Genomic DNA, 19,555 nt, shown 5'->3' with positions numbered 1-19,555 from the left:
CCGTGCAAAGGCCTTGGAGGAATTCACCAAGTATAGTTATACTTGGGTCTTACTAACCCTAACCCTGCAGCAAAGCCTTTATATAGGAAAGCTAAATGTAAGTGTTATATAAAGGCTCCAGATGCATAGGAGGCATTCAATAGGAGAAGAATCCCGTTTACTTTTTAAAGGCCTTTTTCCCATATAGGGCCTTTTGAAGGTGTGGTTGTTCTTGTAATTGTTTTACGGCGATTTAAACCATATTATTTATCATGTTACGGCGAGTAGTTACCATGGGCAGTGTTCCGGATGTGGTAGTTTTACTCCTCTGGTAAGTGCCAATTTGCCACATGGATAATCAGAGATGGAGAACGAATAATATCAGACAGAATGCATTCATGTCATCATCAAGGACATACAAAACGCCCCAGGCATCAAACTGTAGACTCCGCCATCGTTTTTCTAATGCCTTTCCCGTGAGCTAAGAGGACAATAAAAATAGGCCTTTGGGGTAGCGCCTTTATATAGCAAAGATAACGCGTTTTTCTGTGTAAAGGCCTTTTCCCGTAGAAAAAAACCTTGAATAAAATTGATAAAGTGCAGTAATACTAGGGCCTTGAAGAAATTGACAAAGTGCAGTAATACCAGGGCCTTTGTACAGAAAAGCGTTTATATAAGTACAATGTAAAGGCTCCTGATGTATAGGAAGCCTTTATATCGGGAAAGAGATCCCGTTTACGCCTTGAAGGCGTAATTTTTACTTCTATGTTTACGGCGTTTTAAACCATATTTCAGTGCTGTTACGGCGGACAGTCAACCTTAGTAGTGTTACTGAATGTTGTAGCATTAATCCACTAGTAAGTGACTTTTATCTTATAGTCAAGAAGAACATACGACCCGTGTAGGCATCGAACTGTAGACCCCGCCATCTGTAGCCAAATGCTCTCCCTACTGAGTTGAGGACAGTTGTACTAGGGCCTTTGTACAGCAAGGCCTGTATATAAGAAAATAAGGTATAAGTACTATATGAAGGCTTCAGGTGTACCGGATGCCTTGAAATATGAAAAGAGATCCCATTCTCTGTGTAAAGTCCTTTTCCCGTACAAAGGTCTTTAAGGTACTTCCGCCATCTTGAATTTAGAGTGACCTTCATTTGAGGTGTGAAATATAGTGAACCAAAGCTTTTCAAATGCAGCTGTTCCGCAGCACAAAAACAGCCCCAGTTTCCAAAAACCTGAACTAAAAGTAGCTGTATAAAAAAAATGATACTAAAATTGGAAAAAAACAGCAGATATTTTACCTGTATTTTTTCCCAAAATTTTTTGGGTTTGATTTTATAAATCCTTTCAAAATCTTTATTAAAAAATCATGAATGGCAAAAGTTAGTTCAAGTTTCAATTAGTGCATAGGAGAATGTCTTTCTGAATAGAACTTAACTTATTACAAAATCTGTTTTCAAATCTGACCACTTCATGTATTAAAACGAAAATACATTTGTACATATTGCTATTTTCAACTACATAAAAGTAGTGCAATGTGCACACACTGAATTTTCTATTTATGGTGTTTCCAACTGCCTAAAATTGTAAGAAAAGTCTCCGAATTAATGCGACCAAGATTTGGCAATGATCAAAAAAATTTGTTTTTAAAGGATTGTGCAAGTATAGAAGGTTTAATTTTTACAGTGGAATTTACGACTTACCGCTGCTTATCTCAAGGAAAATTTGAGCAAATGGAATTTTCGAAACTTCTTGCGGTAACTACCGAAATTACTTAACGTAACTTTCTCACACATACTGATTTTTATTTATTAATTATAAAAACAATCGAAAAAATTTGCTTATCACGTTTTATGCAAACATTTTAGACAATCTTGAAACATTTGGGCCACAGTATTTTCCGCATACTGGTCCGGGACAAGTTCGATGTGTAGGCCTATAGAGATTCCTTATTAGATGTTTAAAGCGTCGTAAACTAACCAGTTTTGATCATCGACTTTTTTTTACACTATGAAAATTTATGCAGCATGTTTTTAAAAACGCAGTGAGAATAAAATCGCAGACAAAAATGTACAGCCAAATATGTTAGGAGGTAATACAATTTGTATAAAAATTGTTTGAAAACAAAAAAAACAAAATGCAATCAGCTGAACTTTCAGGCGAAAACCTGATGATTAAAATCAGAAAGATCTCAAAAGTTACTGTTCTTCTTAAACAATAAATTTTTTTTCACACTTTCATAGATATAAACTGATAATTAATGTGTATTGAATTCCGGCATAGAAATGGACACTGACTTTTATTACTGCGGTGTTGACAGCGGAAAACAGCGGGCCAGTACTAAGACTGTCTACGAAACAAGGATAACGAGTACAAGCATAAGGATCAGTGTTCAGTAAACACCTGAAAATAATAGACTTGCTATTTGCCGAGTGCACACTTGTTTTCTATAGTCGTTAATTAAAGTAGACTTTGAAAATGCGCACACATGCATAATCTCATAAGCACTTCTTTAATTATGAACCGCCTCGGTAGCCTAGTGGATCTAGCGTCCGCTTCGAGAGCGGGAGGTCGTGGGTTCGATCCCCGCCGCGTCATACCAAAGACGTAAAAATGGTACTAGTAGCTTCCTCGCTTGGCGCTCAGCATTAAGCGGATAGTGTTAGGACAGTCTGGTGTCATAAAATGTGACTAGGTAGGGTATCATGTACGTTTTCTATGGCGTGATATTCCCTTTAGGCAGCACATAAAGTTGGGCATTTTGATCACTGCTACAAGTAGACACCGTCGTTTATATGACTGAAAAATTGTGAAAAAGACGTTTAACCCGAACACACACACACACACACACACACACACACACACAAACACACACTCTCTCTCTCTCTCTTTAATGTATGTTCTCTGAAATTAACAAATAACTGGCTCAACGAGACACCATACTTAAATTTTGTAATTCATGTTTTTTCACCACGAGGTTCAAAATGCACGAGAGTCTCTGATAGTACATGCCTTTAATTACCATGGTTAAAATGTAAACAAATAGTTAAAATTTGCTTCGTTTTATTTCACGGAAAAGATCGGATAAAAATTGGAAAAATTTTAGAACATACATGCATTTTTAAAATTGAAAGTTGATCATTTTCTACAGGATGTAAAACTGAAACAAGTAAGCACTTTTTCTTTTTCAGCAATGTCCCTCAGGTGAACTTTGACACTGTTTACAAGAGAAACCGGTTTTGTGTCATCCCGAAATGCGTTGTTCGGCTGAAACTTTTAGTTCCCGGAAAAGTTCTAAATGGTTTATTTGGGGATTTTGTTTTATTTTTTGTATTCAACACAATGTGCAATATTTCCAGTTTTTGAAAATGATTGAAATTGAACTTTATTTTAGAAAAAGTTCTGATCTTTTAATAATATTTTGCCAGCGAAAGCTTACAAATTTCAAGTGAAACGCCTTTCTTGTCCAAAGGTGGTGTGTAAAGCGAAAAACTATCATTACACATTGCGTTTATTTTTTTAAATGTAAAGGATCGGTAACAGATTAAGGAGATCGGGCAGTGCTAAACTATACTAAATGGATATCTCTAACCGTGAATAAGGAGGGCATAATATTTCAGTAAGGAAATCTGAGGTAAAAGAACAATCTATATTTAATTCCTTGAAATAAACATGGCGGCGAAATATTTTAGAAAAACTGTGCACGTGTTTTGCGCATTAGAATGTTTAACGACATTTTCTTGAAAAAGTAACGCTTGTATGCACTATTTTGGCATTTCTTTGATTTGAAAATAAATATTTTATAGCAATTTAGGTTACATACGATACCGAAATTTTGCACCAAAAATCTTCACTCATTTTCTTCCAAAGCACTGTGGAGATAGGGTTCAGCGTAGCTTTCATGCTCGCAAGTTTACCTACAGATATATCTTTTCAACTTTTATCATATATTTTTGTGTCCTTGCATTTTGAAAGCTGTTTCGAGGGTTCTGATTTTTCACATGAATTTCTAATTTCAATTTGCGGAAGTACCTTAAAGAATTGTGCAGTAATACTAGGGCCTCGAAGGAATTGACAAAGTGCAGTAATACTAGGGCCTTTGTACAGCAAGCCAATATCTGTAAATAAATAATTTCATTTACAGAGAGGAAATAAAGAAGATACAGAAAAGAAAGGAAGAAAACAGAAACGACTGCACTGTCTTTTAAGTAGAAACCAAACTGTATCAACATTAATGGAATAATAACAGCGGTAAGTAAGTTACAGTCAAGAATTAAGTGTTCATACGGCGTTAAACATTCAACTGCGGTATCGTCAATAACTTTAAAACCATTTATCCTATAAAAATGCGTGATATATGCGTTTGTTTGTCACTAAAGCAGCAACATGTAGGTACCTACAGAAAAAGAATCGGTGCAGTGGTTGAAAAGTTAAAGCAATTGATATTGTCTTATATAAAGGCCCCAGGCAAGATGTAAACAACGAACTGCAGTTTTGGCAATAACTTTGGAACCACTTGTCCTACGGAAACGAGTTATATGTCTATTTGTTTGGCTTTTAAATTGAAGCAAAATAATATCTTCTTTTACTGAGTCATAACAACTGTTATTAAACTGCAATGAAATTGCAGCTAAAGACAGGTGTTAATACGGCGTTAAACAAACAATTGCGGTATCGCAAATAACTTTGGAACCACTTGTCGCTTTGAAATGCATAATATATGTGTTTGTTTGTCATTTAACCAACTACAAGTTGGAACCTAAACGAAAGGAATCGATGTAGCGGTAAAAAAGTTATAGCAATTTGTTTTAGTTTCCTATATAAAGGCTCCGGGCATAAAACAGATATGTTCATACGGCGTTAAACAACAAATCGAATTACTGGCAATTACTTTTAAACCACTTGTTAGATTAACAGGTATAATATGCAATTTTGTTTGTTTTTTTAATAGGAACATTTTGACACCTTATTTATTAAATTCCAACACTCCATTGCAAAGTTGTTGTTATTTCAGTCAGTCCACTTTCAGCTTTCATAACGTGAAGACGAAATTTTTGGTCTCTGAGAAAAATTCAAAAAAATATTATTAAAAGCAGATTTTTTACAGCGAATTTTTTTTTGTAACAATCTAGAAATAATATTTAATTTTCTTTCTCAATTGGGGGGATTTTTCTTGCACCAGTTTAGTGTGGAAATATATACATGTTTTTACTGTACAAAGGCCTTGGTATATTTTTTTTGGGGGGGGGGGGTGGTTGTGGAGGGAGCCTTGAAAATGGTACGCAGTTATTTTAACTGTCCAGTTTGTAACAAAAGTATTTAAAGGTTGACACCACACATGGTGAACCAACACAAGGAACAACTGGGGAGTAAATATCTATGCAAACTTTTTGCTAACCATACAAAACTGAGAGGGAAAACAAAATACAGAGAAGGGTACTATAGAGTATGCCCCGTACGTGGTTGCCCCTCTGTGATTGCAGAGGTACCTCTGCACCTGAGAAACTGTCACGCTCAATCAAGAGGAGCATCTTTAGTTATGGCAAAACATGCGAAACGCATCATAGATCTCAGATGGGAGATCCCAGAATTAGGAAAAAAACCCGGGTCTGGGACAAACAAAATGCCTGCTTCAGACCAATCTCTTAATGCGTCAGAAGACGACAGCCACTCTCTTTACTCTATTTCCAATCTTGATTCACTCTGTAAGAAACAATCAAAGAAATTAAGTCCTCACTAACCCCATGTGATGTTTCAGGAGAGACTCCTTCTGTTGCTGGACCGTCAGGGGCCTGTCAGACACCATGTGATGTTTAAGGAGAGACCCCTTCTGTTGCTGGACCGTCAGGGGCCTGTCAGACCCCATGTGATGTTTTAGGAGAGACCCCTTCTGTTGCTGGACCATCAGGGGCCTCTCCTGAAACATCACATGGGTCATCTATTGCTGGCCTGTCAGAGGTTACAGTTAAGTTTTATAAGTATTTGACCTCATTTAAGGGTACGTCTGTTGTAGAAAATAAAGCTTTGGAGTATGCTCGGAGTATGGAGAGATACTTAAAATACAATAGAGGTGCAGGCCTGGTTCGTGATATATTTAATCCCTCCGTTGTAGAAACATACATAAAGTCAGCTAAGCTATCGGCCTTGTGGGGCTACAACGTTATGATAAACCTTAAAAAATACGCCAGGTTTGTAACCAGCGAAGGGCTTATGCACTCAAACAAATTGCCTGGGATACAATCTTCCCTGAATGGGTGTATGAAGACCCTAAATAAAATGCGAAGTAAAGAACGGATATTGAAAATGTACAGAAAGCGACACATCATCATGAATATAAACATTGATGAAATTTTCAATCACCCTTTAATGAAGGGGGCCATAGCATCTATGCAGCAAAAAGTAACGTCCAAAAACGTTTCTTTTAAACGATTTTTAATATTAAAAATGGTTTTAAACAGTGGCGCCAGGGCTGGCGCGGTTGCGAACATGACGATTGATGAAGTGAATGGTGCTGTCAAGCACAAGAGGCAAAAAAAGCAATGGTATGTCATTTCAGTGGCCGACCATAAAACCTTGTATGAGGGCCCTTTCCAAATTCCACTTTCAAGAAGGGAGTACGAGGTACTCATCAACCTGTGTAACTATGTTTCTGAACATTTCCCTGGCGCTAAATACCCGTTTGTAACATCAGAGAGAAACATATTATACTTCTAGTCGTGTCTGTACCGATTTCAAGCTGGTGTGGAAGCAGACGGGCATGTCTGACTAGTATGGTCAATACACAACTACGGATAACCGAAAACGTATTGCATCAACTCTGGGTGAAAGGTTCCCCAAAATGCGTGAAAGAATCGCCAAGCAGTTGAAACATTCCCCCACTGTGGAGAAATGGGTATACGATCATGCCACAGGGGCCGGGAATGCTGTGACAATTGCCACCCTCCTTAATCACCCGTCGGAGGATGAGGAGGATTTGGGCAATGAACAAGCACCACCCTCTAAAAGATGTAAAATCATAATCTCTAGCTCTTCAGAAAGTGTCAGCACTGATAAAAGTGAGGGTTCAGAAAGGGAAAATGGCAAGGGTATTTGCTTGTCCAAAATTACTTCTGTCATCGGAAACATAACTAGAGCAGAAGACATCTGCCGGCCAATAGTGAACTCTGTGCTGGGTGATGTTTTTGGACAAGTGGGTGAGGTTGTAGAGCAGTCAGGTTTTGTAAGTGATATTAAGCCCTTTTCCAAAGATGAAATTGTTGACAGGTGGCAACAAGGGATAGTGGCAACCTTTAGTGATAATAATGATGACGACAGTTATGCCGAAAAGCAAGTTTCCCTGAGCAATGTTTCAGGGAAGGGAACCGCCGGAAGGTCGTGGTCAGCAAAAGTGCTTCTGCAATTTTGTACAGATTTTGCTGGCGAAATTGCAGAAGCGTTTCTGTTGAAAAAGAAACCGAAAGTTATAGAGTTATAGAGTTAAAGCAATAAAAACAAGAGCTGTCTCCATAGAATGACACATGTCCCCGATGGCACTTTGAATGAATAGTTATGGCCGATGTTAGAGTTTAGGACCTTTGACCTACGGACCTGGGTCTTGCGCGCCACACGTCGTCTTACTGTGGTACACATTCATGCCCAATAATTTCAAAATCCATGCATGAATGACAAAGATATGGACCGGACACGCCCATCAATGCACTATCATGAAATATGACCTTTAACGTCTAAGTGTGACCTTGACCTTTGAGCTACGGACCTGGGTCTTGCGCGCGACACGTCGTCTTACTGTGGTACACATTCATGCCAAGTTATTCAAAAATCCATCCATGGATGACAAAGATATGGACCGGACACGAATGCACTATCATGAAAAATGGCCTTTAATGTCTAAGTGTGACCTTGACCTTTGAGCTACGGACCTGAGTCTTGCGCGACATGTCGTCTTACTTAGGTACACATTCATGCCAAGTTATTTGAAAATCCATCCATGGATGACAAAGATATGGACCGGACACGAATGCACATCATGAAAAATGACCTTTAACGTCTAAATGTGACCTTAACCTTTGAGGTACGGACCTGGGTCTTGCGCGCGACACGTCGTCTTACTGTGGTACACATTCATGCCGAGTTATTTGAAAATCCATCCATGGATGACAAAGATATGGACCGGACACGAAAATTGCGGACAGACCGACAGACGGTTCAAAACTATATGCCTCCCTTCGGGGGCATAATAAAATTGTCACTCGATGACAACTTAAGAGAATGTTGGTCGCACCTGACACCAACAAACATAAAGGACAAGGTCTGGACAGAGGTGTTAAAAAATTTTAAAGAGCCAAAGAATTGAAATGAATGAGTGACAGAAAAACAACTATCAGGAAATAAAGAAAACAAGAGCTGTCGGAGGACAGCAACGCTCGACTATTTAACAGCCTTGTCGCTTGAATGAATAAGAAAGTCGAAAAAGGGGCATAATTTAGTAAAAAAAGTAAAATAGGGTTATGGAACCTGCATAGTGCTTATCAGCTCATGACAGTGGACAAGTGTATGAAGTTTCAATCCATTCCCATTAGTGGGTACTGAGATACCAGCTTACATATAAGAATTTAACCCAAAAACTCCTAAGTTCAAAAAGGGGCATAATTTTGTAAAATGCAAAGTTGAGTTATTGACCCTTTGCACTGCATGTCATATCATGACAGTGAACTAGTGTGTGAAGTTTCAATCCTTTCCCATTAGTGGATACTGAGATACCAGCTTACATACAAAAACTTAACCAAAAATTTCTATGCTGAAAAAGGGGCATAATTTTGTAAAAAAGCAAAATAAAGTTATGGGACCTGCTTTGTGCATGTCAGATCATGACAGTGAACAAGTGTGTGAAGTTTCAATCCATTCCCATTAGTGAGTACTGAGATACCAGCTTACATACAAAACCTTAACCAAAAAATTCTAAGTCGAAAAAGGGGCATAATTTTGTAAAAAAGCAAAACAGAGTTATGGAACCTGTGTAATGTAAGTCAGTTTATCACAGTGAATAAGTGTGTGAAGTTTCAATCCATTCCCACAAGTGGTTGCTGAGATACCAGCTTACATACAAAAACTTAACCAAATCGGGACGCAGACGCCGATGCAGACGCCGACGCATGGGCGAGTCCAATAGCTCTACTATTCTATGAATAGTCGAGCTAAAAATGCCAAAAAAATACTAGTCTGTTTAATTATTGTTAATAATATAAATTTAGTGATTGGCTAGTAAACAAAAACAAGAGCACCGCCTTGCGGGTGCTGACGCTCATCTGATTTTTTTTGTATAATAGAAATATTGTCCTACCCATGATTTTCTAAGTCTAAAAAGGGCCATCATTCTTGCAAAAACCAGGATAGAGTTATGTTTTTTGATGTACAGTGTCCACTTATGATGGTGAAAAACTGTTGCAAGTTTTAAAGCAATAGCTTTGATAGTTTATGAGAAAAGTTGACTTAAACATAATATTCAACCAAGAAAATGATTTTTCTAAGTCCAAAAAGGGCAATAATTATTGCAAAAAGCAGGATGGAGTTATGTTGCTTGCTGTACAGGGTCAGCTTATGATGGTGAACAAGAGTTGCAAGTTTTAAAGCAATAGCTTCGATAGTTTAAGAGAAAAAGTTGACCTAAACATAAAACTTAACCAAGAAATCTGATATTTTCTAAGTCCAAAAGGGGCCATAAATCTTGCAAAAGCAGGAAGGAGTTATGTTTCTTGCTGTACAGGGTCAGCTTATGATGGTGAACAAGTGTTGCAAGTTTTAACGGAATAGCTTTGATAGTTTAGGATAAAAGCTGACCTAAACATAAAACTTAACCAAGAAAACTGATTTTCTAAGTCCAAAAGGGGCAATAATTCTTGCAAAAAGCAAGATGGAGTTATGTTTCTTGATGTACAGGGTCAGCTTATGATGGTGAACAAGTATTCCAAGTTTCAAAGCAATAGCTTTGATAGTTTAGGAGAAAAGTTGACCTAAACATAAAACTTAACCAAGAAATCTGATATTTTCTAAGTCCAAAAGGGGCCATAAATCTTGCAAAAGCAAGATGGAGTTATGTTTTCTTGCTATACAGGGTCAGCTTATGATTGGTGAACAAGTTATTCCAAGTTTCAAAGCAATAGCTTTGATAGTTTAGGAGAAAAGCTGACCTAAACATAAAACTTAACCAGGCAACGCCGACGCCGACGCCGACGCCGACAACCGCTCAAGTGATGACAATAACTCATCATTTTTTTTCAAAAAATCAGATGAGCTAAAAATATGCAAAAAAAATCCTAAAATAGTAAAAAAAATCCTAAAATCTGTAATAAGCATATCTGTGATAAATCGTTTAAATAATCCTTGATTTTGTTATGATCATTTGTATATTTGTTTAGGGTTTACTGCTGCCCTAAACGTTAGTAAATTTATTTATTTCAATCATTGTAAACTACTTGTAAATTTATTTATTAAAATGATAATAAAAAAAAGTATGGTTGATTATGATTTCTGGAATTATTGTTAAATAATGTAAATTAGGTGATTTACTAGTCACCAAAAAAAAGTAAAAATAATCATAAAATAGTAAAAATTCCTAAAAAAGATTACTTAATCACTGTACAAACTTTAATTATTTAAGTTATTTAAGCATATCTGTGATAAATCGTCGAAATAATCTTTGATTTTGTTATGATAATTTGTATTTGTTCAGGATTTATTGGTGCCCTGAACGTAAATTATTTTTGTTTAATCACTGTACATACTTTAATTTATTTATCTATAAGCATAACTGTGATAAATCGTTGAAATAATCTTTGATTTTGTTATGATCATTTGTATATTAGGGTTTATTGCTGCCCTAAACGTTACGTTAATTTATTTATTTCAATCATTGTTAACTACTTCAAATTGATTTTAACTCCGCCATTGCCTGGTCCCAAGCCCAGGATGTGAAAGGAGGAGGGTTGTGCCAGTAGCGCTTAAGGACGTATGCTAGAATTTGGTGCGAAAATTTTCCCAATAACAGAATTTCTTCAAACTTTGGATATTGAAGGACAATCATTTAAGAAACAAAAAAATGCAATAAAAATCATAGGTCACCGGATTCGAAAAAGAGTTATCTGCCCTTGAAAACGGCATTTCCCCCAAAAATGACGTTTTCAAGGGCAGATAACTCTTTTTCGAATCCGGTGACCTATGATTTTTATTGCATTTTTTTGTTTCTTAGATGATTGTCCTTCAATATCCGAAGTTTAAAGAAATTCTGTTATTGGGAAAATTTTCGCCCATCTCATATACAGGGAATTCTAGCATATGCCTTTAAAAATCATTTTGAACGAAAACATATCAGTAACTTAAGGTAGGCGAGAGATTTGGCTAAGTGCAATATTTTGAGAGCCTATGTATAAGAAGCCTTCTTAAGTGAACTTGATCCCGATTGCCATACAAAGGCTCCGAACGAAAGCATCAGTAGAATAAGGTAAAGGCCAACATTTTTGAAAGCCTTTGTGCAAGAAGCCTCTATACGTTAAAATAGGATCCCTTTTACCATATAAAGGCTCTATTGCATTATTTTATTAACCAGGTTTTCGTGAAAACCTGAGTTATTAGATTGGGGTATGTCGTTGGTTGGGCGGGCGGGCAGGTGGCCGCGTCAAACTGGTGTTTCCGGTCAATAACTTTTGTTTCGGTAAAGATATTTGAATAAAACTTGGTATGTATGTAGCTTATATCAAGACAAAGGCTGGGATTGATTTTGGGGTTTGTGGGGTCAAGGTCAAGGTCACTGTTACTTAAAATAGAAAAAGGGTTTCTGGTCAATAACTTAACTTAGGAATGAGCTATCATGATGAAACTTGGTGTATAGAAAACTTATATAAAGTTGTAGCTTGGGATTGATTTTGGGGTTTCTGGGATCAAGGTCAAGGTCATTGTTACTGAAAATAGAAAAACAGTTTTCGGTCAATAACTTCAGTTAGGAATGAGCTATTATGATGAAACTTAGTGTACATTAAGCTTATCATCTGAAGATATATGTTGGCTGGAATTGATTTTGGGGTTTCTGGGGTCAAGGTCAAGGTCATTGTTACTAAAAATAGAAAATTGGTTTCAATTTAAAAGTTAGAAATGTGCTGCTTTCGCAATTAAATATGTTATGTAGGTAGCTATTATGAAGTTGCAGCTTAGAATCATTTTTGGGGCAAGTCAAAGGTCAAAGTCATACACATTCGTAAAAATAAAATAATAGTTTTCATTTCCTTATTATATGTAGTTGAGGAATAATAGAATAATTCAGACATACTTGCATGCTACAAATTATAAAACTTCTCTGTTGTAAATCTTTTGATGGTTATGGTCATTCTTCTTGTAGTTATTAGACTGGGGTATGTCATTGGTCGGGCGGGCGGCGGCGGCGTCAAACTGGTGTTTCGGGTCAATAACTTTTGTTTATCCCCGTGGCTATTTTTAGCACATGACATAATTGCCAGTTCTGTGCAGGTACCCGTAGCGTGTATGTTTTCTGCTGATTAGGTATTTTCCCAGCAACTGTATATTATTAATAATGGCAATTTATAGAGGTATAAGGGAGGTAACCATGGGACCTAAATCAAATGGAGACAATCATAATATAGTCCACGGCCATTCGTAATCCCACTCGAAAGTAGTTGAGAAATACAGCCACATATACCAAATTATTCCTTGGTCCAAGACAAAAATAATATGTATGTATCTCTTTTGGGGACCGCGACTGGATCCGAAAATGACATCATCAATATGGCGACCGTTTACGAAAATAATACTGCTGAATAATGATTAAAAATATTAGTAAAATTGCTTATAACATCGGATATGATGTTATTAAACAAGACAATTGGACATATCAAATATATTACATTTGCACTTTCTCAGTAGAAAGTATATTTAAGCTATTTTAATTGTTTTTTTTTGTACCCCACCCACCTAATTTACAATGCATTTTTACATGTCGCTTCTACCTCTTGAAATAAAATATTTTCGACTAATTTTATGGCGTTGAATCTGAAATAAGATTATTTCCAAACGTTACAAGAAATATAACATACAATAAGGGAAAATACGTTATTAATATCTGGTTTTAATCAGTACCTAGAAGGAAAATATTTTGTCGAAAATGCAATACAAATCAATGTCGGCACAAGTAATTGTCTATGCTGTTATTATTAGAACATGTACAGCATTAGAATATGTGCATATTACATGCATTGTTTGCAATTTTATTTAAACAAGATTTAGATACGATCAAGACGACTATGCCGGTGGAAACTTAACAGATATTTTCTTAAAGTTAGATTCATAATAGCCCACTCAGTTACACAGTTTAATGGTTAATCACATGTATTCAAACTTGCATCAACACCAAAAACGTTTTACTTAATTCGTCTTCAGCTCCGCGATAACAAAAGTATCTATAAACAATATTATTTATTCTTTTAAAAACGTATATTATGGGCTTTCCGAATTATGTTTAGGTAATTGCAAGAGGAGGGGCATCAGGGGCGGGGGATAATCATTTCATTTTCTTTCTTTCACCAATTCTTTCTCTAAAAACTGAAAATTTTTCTAAACAGATCCGATTTGTGATAAACTCTGATTCATTTTAAAATGCAACGCATAATTATTGAACCGTAAAAACACTGCAGCAATGTATGTATAGGTAGAACATGATAAAAACCTGAACGAAGTAAAACCAATAGACAAAAAGCTTAAAACGTAAAATAAATGAATGTAGTGCGGAAAAGCCTTGGAACAGTCAGTTGCAAAAACAATGCTGGTGTGCTTAAACAGTATTTTTGCATAATGCTCACACTCTATATCTCCACCATTTTCCAACATTAACCCGCAAAATTTAATCCCCGACTGCTGAGTGTCTTATTCACGCAAGGGAAACTGAGGGCACGCTATTAATGAAACACAAAAAATGATCGAGTAAATATCTACTTTAAAAATTTATGTAAAATAGCCTCTGGTCCTTTGGTATTATGAAGTTCGTTAAACACATTATAATATAATTCAGCTTAAGCTGGTGCTAAAGGGCATGAGATTTTTTTCACCTTTCTAAACCTCTCAGGATTAAATTTAGTCAAACCAAGTCTTTATTATCTTGATTATTTGCGTTCTATACTTTAAAGGGGATCTTCTTAAAGCTTTTAAACAAATTATTTGAGCATGTTCTCCATGCCGTTACAGAAAGCAGAATACCAGTAAAAACATTATTAAGGATCCGACAAATCAGGAAAGTAGAAATATATCATAGCAGCTCAGTCCCAAGGCCTTTAAGAACCACCAGTCATGGCGTGGTCCACCTCTTTCGTTGGTCACGATCAAAGAGGAAGGGGTAGCATCCAGCTGACAAAAGAATAAACACCGAATTTGCAACATATCTCCAAATAAGACGGTCAGAACCGCATATGATAAAACATTTCATCATTTGTGAAAATTTTCATTGAAATTGATAAATAACTACTTGTTTGATACACTTAGTAAAGAAGTGTTTTTAAATTTTGCTATTAAACTTAAAAAAAATAATAACCCACACAAGTCTGAATTACAATCGTAAAATTAGTAGAATATTCTTGCACTTGATAATAGAAGTTATCGCAAAAGGACATATTGATAACGTTCACTGAATTCTTGAAAGTCGCTCTTGCAAATATATGAAGATTATAAAATTTAAAGGGAAAAGTGTATTTAAATTTTTTTAAAACGTCGCATATAACCAACAAAACAACAGACCTACAGCGATAGTGAAAAACAACGTATCTAGTAACAGATAGATATCTAAGCTGATATATTGCAGAAGATTGTATGGGAACATCCCCATCTGAATAGAGAAACACTCCAGTAAATAAACTTGAAAGTGTAAATCAATTTAAGATATGGAGATATCAATCCAAAGCGATGCAGTATTGTAGTCTTTGAATTGTTAGTTTCATTTAATAACTACACCTCCCTGACATAAAAATGTCAACTATTCGAGCATTACTGATTCTTTATTTGAAAACTTCATCAAGAATGCGTAAATTTTTTTTTCATATAGAGGCCACACATAACTGTGTTTAACGTTTTTCTTAAATCGTACGACATGCTAGACAGAAGTAGTTCTCATGGATTACTTATAAATAATTACTCTCGAAAAACTGCATTCCCTTACCGGAAATCGTTTAATAAGGAGATGCTTTGACAAACTGCCTCACAGGTTCACATGGAAATTATTTTTAGCACTGTTACAGGCAGGAAAAGGCTTAACTGAAATTAAATACACAAAAAAAAGGCTTTTAAATTTTAAAGCAGTTCCTTTGTAATTAATTGGATTATTTGGTAAATAGGTATAAAAGTAAAGGAATCATATAAAACAGCATACCCTGTAATTACTGGATTTTAATTTTTCTGGGAATGTTTTTTCAGAATCTGCATATACTTTGTCGCAATATTTTTTTTTTCAAATGAGATAAATATCAGTTCGACATGAAGTTATACGATTTAAGAAATCAGAAGTGGTACATGTATTAAACGTTAAATTATCATGAAACGAACATAATCAAATTTTGTATATGCAATTAAGGAATCAAAAATATTTTTGCTGATCATATATGCGAGCTTTGCTTGAAAATAAAAATGAAGGATGTGATTAGTGACCAAATCTTGTTAACTGAAAGGACTCAATGTGTATTTTTGTATTATAAATTTTCTTCTGTAAAAAACGTATTTATACTGTAGCGCTAAACGACGATGACATCATAGACCACTAGTATGCTGGACAGAAACATTCTTAGAGAAATATTGATGATTCCTTTCGAGATGTCTTTAAATTATTGCGACAAAGTATATGCAGATGTCTTTAACTTATTTTTAATTGATTGGATTATCAATTTCAATGAAGAATTGCATTGCAAATAGTTTAAAACAAGCTGTAAATGCATTAAAAAAATTAAAATTGTAACAGATATTTTTACTATGATTTTGAGTTCTGACCACAGTGTCGGGGCATTAAGCGATCTGCACACTCATACAGATAACAAGGGTAAAATAGATACATATAATTATGCTAATCGACTAATGTAGTGATAGTTTACCCAGACTGTTTCTATTCTAAACTGCGCCATTAAATAGACTTTTGTCACCTAATATCGTTATTAAAGTCGTTTTCGTCATTTTTTGATATATAAAATATATGGATTTTTATTTCATTCTAAGCATAATGAATTTCCATCCTTTTTCCATAAAAGTATTTTATCTGCTAAATAAACATTACCTTCACTAAAAATATCAATTTTGCAATCATAACACTGTTTTCAAAGACGTTGTCACCTGTATGTATTCAGCAGCGTACGATTTTTTATTTTCTCTTAAGCCTATTTATGACGTCAAAACTTTTTTCCAGTCGCGGGTCGGAAAGAGAATACATGGAAAACTACAATAACTCACTTCAATCTACAATGTGGTATAGGTCTCTATATTTCTCAATATTTTCCTCACGGCGGCCCATATTCCCACAATTTGACATGCACTAATACATCTGCTATATTAGTTACATATCTTTTAAGATGTTTTCCTTTTCAACAGTTTTTAATTAGTTCTGCGGTGCCCTTGCTGTGTTGACAGAAATATCATTTTGATAAACATATAAATGCAAAATTAATAGTTGACAAATACATGATTTTCATACACATGTAAATGCAAAATTAATATCAGGTATTCTGAAGGCATTTTATACAGGAAAATCCATTCATATTTCATATTTATGAATATGTTGTCAACAGGGCAAACACGACTCTGCCTCCAACAGGCGGGCACTGGAAACTAAACCACTCTTTGAAGCCTAAGTGCAGAAAACTAGAGTAGTTCCTTCAAACTGTAGATAGTTTAACCTTTTGCATTCAGGCTTCACCATCTCATCCCATATTTAATCACATTTGGTTGTTGTGACTAACCTTGCTGGCTTTGTGTAGTAACAGTTTTCTATATCACCTTCAGCAGCAGCTAAGCATTGCATCTAACATAAAAAAAACCCAAAGGGTGTATATGCCCACACTGACAGTGGTTTAGGCTAAAGAGTCTTCAAAGTGAGTCGCTTCATGAGAAAAAAACTTTTTGTGTCTTATTTTAAATTTCATTTATGCATTAAACTTTATGTAATGTCACAAGTTTAATATTATTTGTCATTGTTTAGTTAAGTACTTCCAAACAGAATACCCAACTGAATCTTAAACCAATGCTTTCATGGAGCACCTTTGACTCCAGTTTCCGGTACATCTTCCACGGTCTTTTCAGGGACTTTTCTCATGAGTCAGCATACTAATCTTGCAATTTTTGTGTTCAATATATATGCATTGTTTGTCCATGTTCATGCATCCAAATATTTTTTTTTCTAAAAATTGGGACTGATACACATTCTTTTTCTAAAATTGGAACACTTATTTTAAAAATTATGTCTCCTTCCCTGGAAGTGGGGTGGGGACATTTTAATGTGTCGTTAAATAATTTTGATGCATTTAACTGAGACAGTTCAAATTATAAACTTGAGAATTCATGGTATCTTGCTCTCTTTCAGTACTAATCTAATAATACAAACCCAAAAAAGCTTAAAATTTACTCCCCCAAAATTCAAGGAAAGGCTGACAGAGGCAGTGGAAGATATAGACACTCACCTGAAAGCAGCAGGATTGACATTTTTTACAGCGGACAAGGAGTCAGGAACTCAGACCCTCAACAGGGTGAGAACTAAGGTCAGGCAGCTGGAGAAAAGATCAAAGGAAATGATAAGAGAACTAGAAAAGGGAAAAAAAACAGGAGGCTGACAGACAGCAACGAGTGGCTGTAAAGAGACAATTGAACTGGGTTTGAAGAATGACAGAATGGAGAAAGAGATCAAGCGTTTTTAAAGAAAGCTGGATGACACTTTCCCAGACACAAGTGTTTCCGAAATAGACATTAGCATGGAAGAGGAAAGCCAGAAAAACACTTGTTCATCATTCAAGATCACAAGCTCTGACACATGCTCAACTTCCCAGGCCAGTCCAGATGACTGCGAGAGCAATTAACAATTTGTGATCAATTCACTATTTACACCCTCATTTAAAGGGCAGTTGACTGTAGAAAATCAGTTCTTAGTTCATTTTTGTGACACTTGACATGGTGGAACCATTATGAAGATATCAATTCTTAGTTCATTTATTGTGACACTTGACATGGTGGAACCATTACCGGTATGAAGATTTTATTCACTGCCAAGGGAATGCTGTGCACCAAGGATTGTTAGAAAACAAGCTAGTGAATTTTATATCTAAGCCCTTCAATATGTTGGACACTAACTGTTCTGTTGTTATAAGATTTGGATGAAAAAATCACTTTTGCTGTCATGAAAAGATTTTTGCATGATTTGGACTTTGTAGTTTAACATCATATAGTAACTTAACATATGCAAGTATATATATATATATATATATATATATATATATATGTATATGTGTGTGTGTGTGTGTGTGTGTGTGTGTGTGTGTGTGTGTGTGGTTGCATGCCTGTCTGTATTTTCACAAAAAAATTTAACCCCAGTCAACCAGTTGTATTTTTTATGGACCAATTTTGAAATTCAGTGGCTAAGACAGTTTTCATTTGAAGATAAAAAAGTGTTTTTAAGCATGTCATTATTTGTTAGTAGATTTTCTGTTTTGCCAGTAATTTTCACTAATATTTTATTCATCTGTAATACTTGTATGATTTAAGGCTGTTTGTTAACATTGAAAACAATTGTAACATATTAAAATAAAATGCAGAATGGGGTGGATAGGTCGGCTGTAGTGGTGGGAGGAGGCCGAAAAAAAGCAATTGGCTGGGGAAAATCTTTGACGTGTTTTGGTTACCTGGCCTAATACTCCTTTTTCTCGTTTTCTCAATTAAACTCTGTCAATATATTTTCAGTAACAGAAGATGCCTCGTCTTAAGAAACTCTCTGAAGATAAAAAAAAGGCAACTTGATAAACAAAGGAAGCAAACTGAGAAAACAAAACCAGCATGTATTACTGAAGAAAATCAGCAACCAATTGTGTTTAATAATGTTGACTTGAACTGGCAAGTAAGCAAATGTCTGGAAATAAAATTAAGTTTATGATGTGCAGCTGAACCTTGTTGAAAATCTAACTTCAAGTCAGCCACGTAATATCGAGGCTCCAGGAAAATGTGTGAAAATCAGAGGTGATGGAAATTTTTTTTTTAGATTTTATGCCTACCTTGTGTGTGGAGATCAATCATACTACAAATTATATGAGCTAGTTTGGTGCACACATGTGCATTACAGTCAAGTTTTAAGTACACTGCTTCCACCGAATACTTCATGGCCAGTTATCACCCAGTCAAGAATGACAGAAAATAATGTTTGGGCTACACAGGCAGAAAATAATTTCCATGGCACATCGCTTAGAACAAAAATTACACATAATCCAAATATGGAAATCAGATGAAGTGGCTAAATCAACAGCACACTTTGTAGATAATCGTGCAGCTGAATGAAAAGAGATTTATCT

Source organism: Mercenaria mercenaria, chromosome 1 (genome assembly GCF_021730395.1).
Source record: "Mercenaria mercenaria strain notata chromosome 1, MADL_Memer_1, whole genome shotgun sequence".
NCBI lineage: Eukaryota > Metazoa > Mollusca > Bivalvia > Venerida > Veneridae > Mercenaria > Mercenaria mercenaria.
This window is presented reverse-complemented; position numbering follows the sequence as displayed.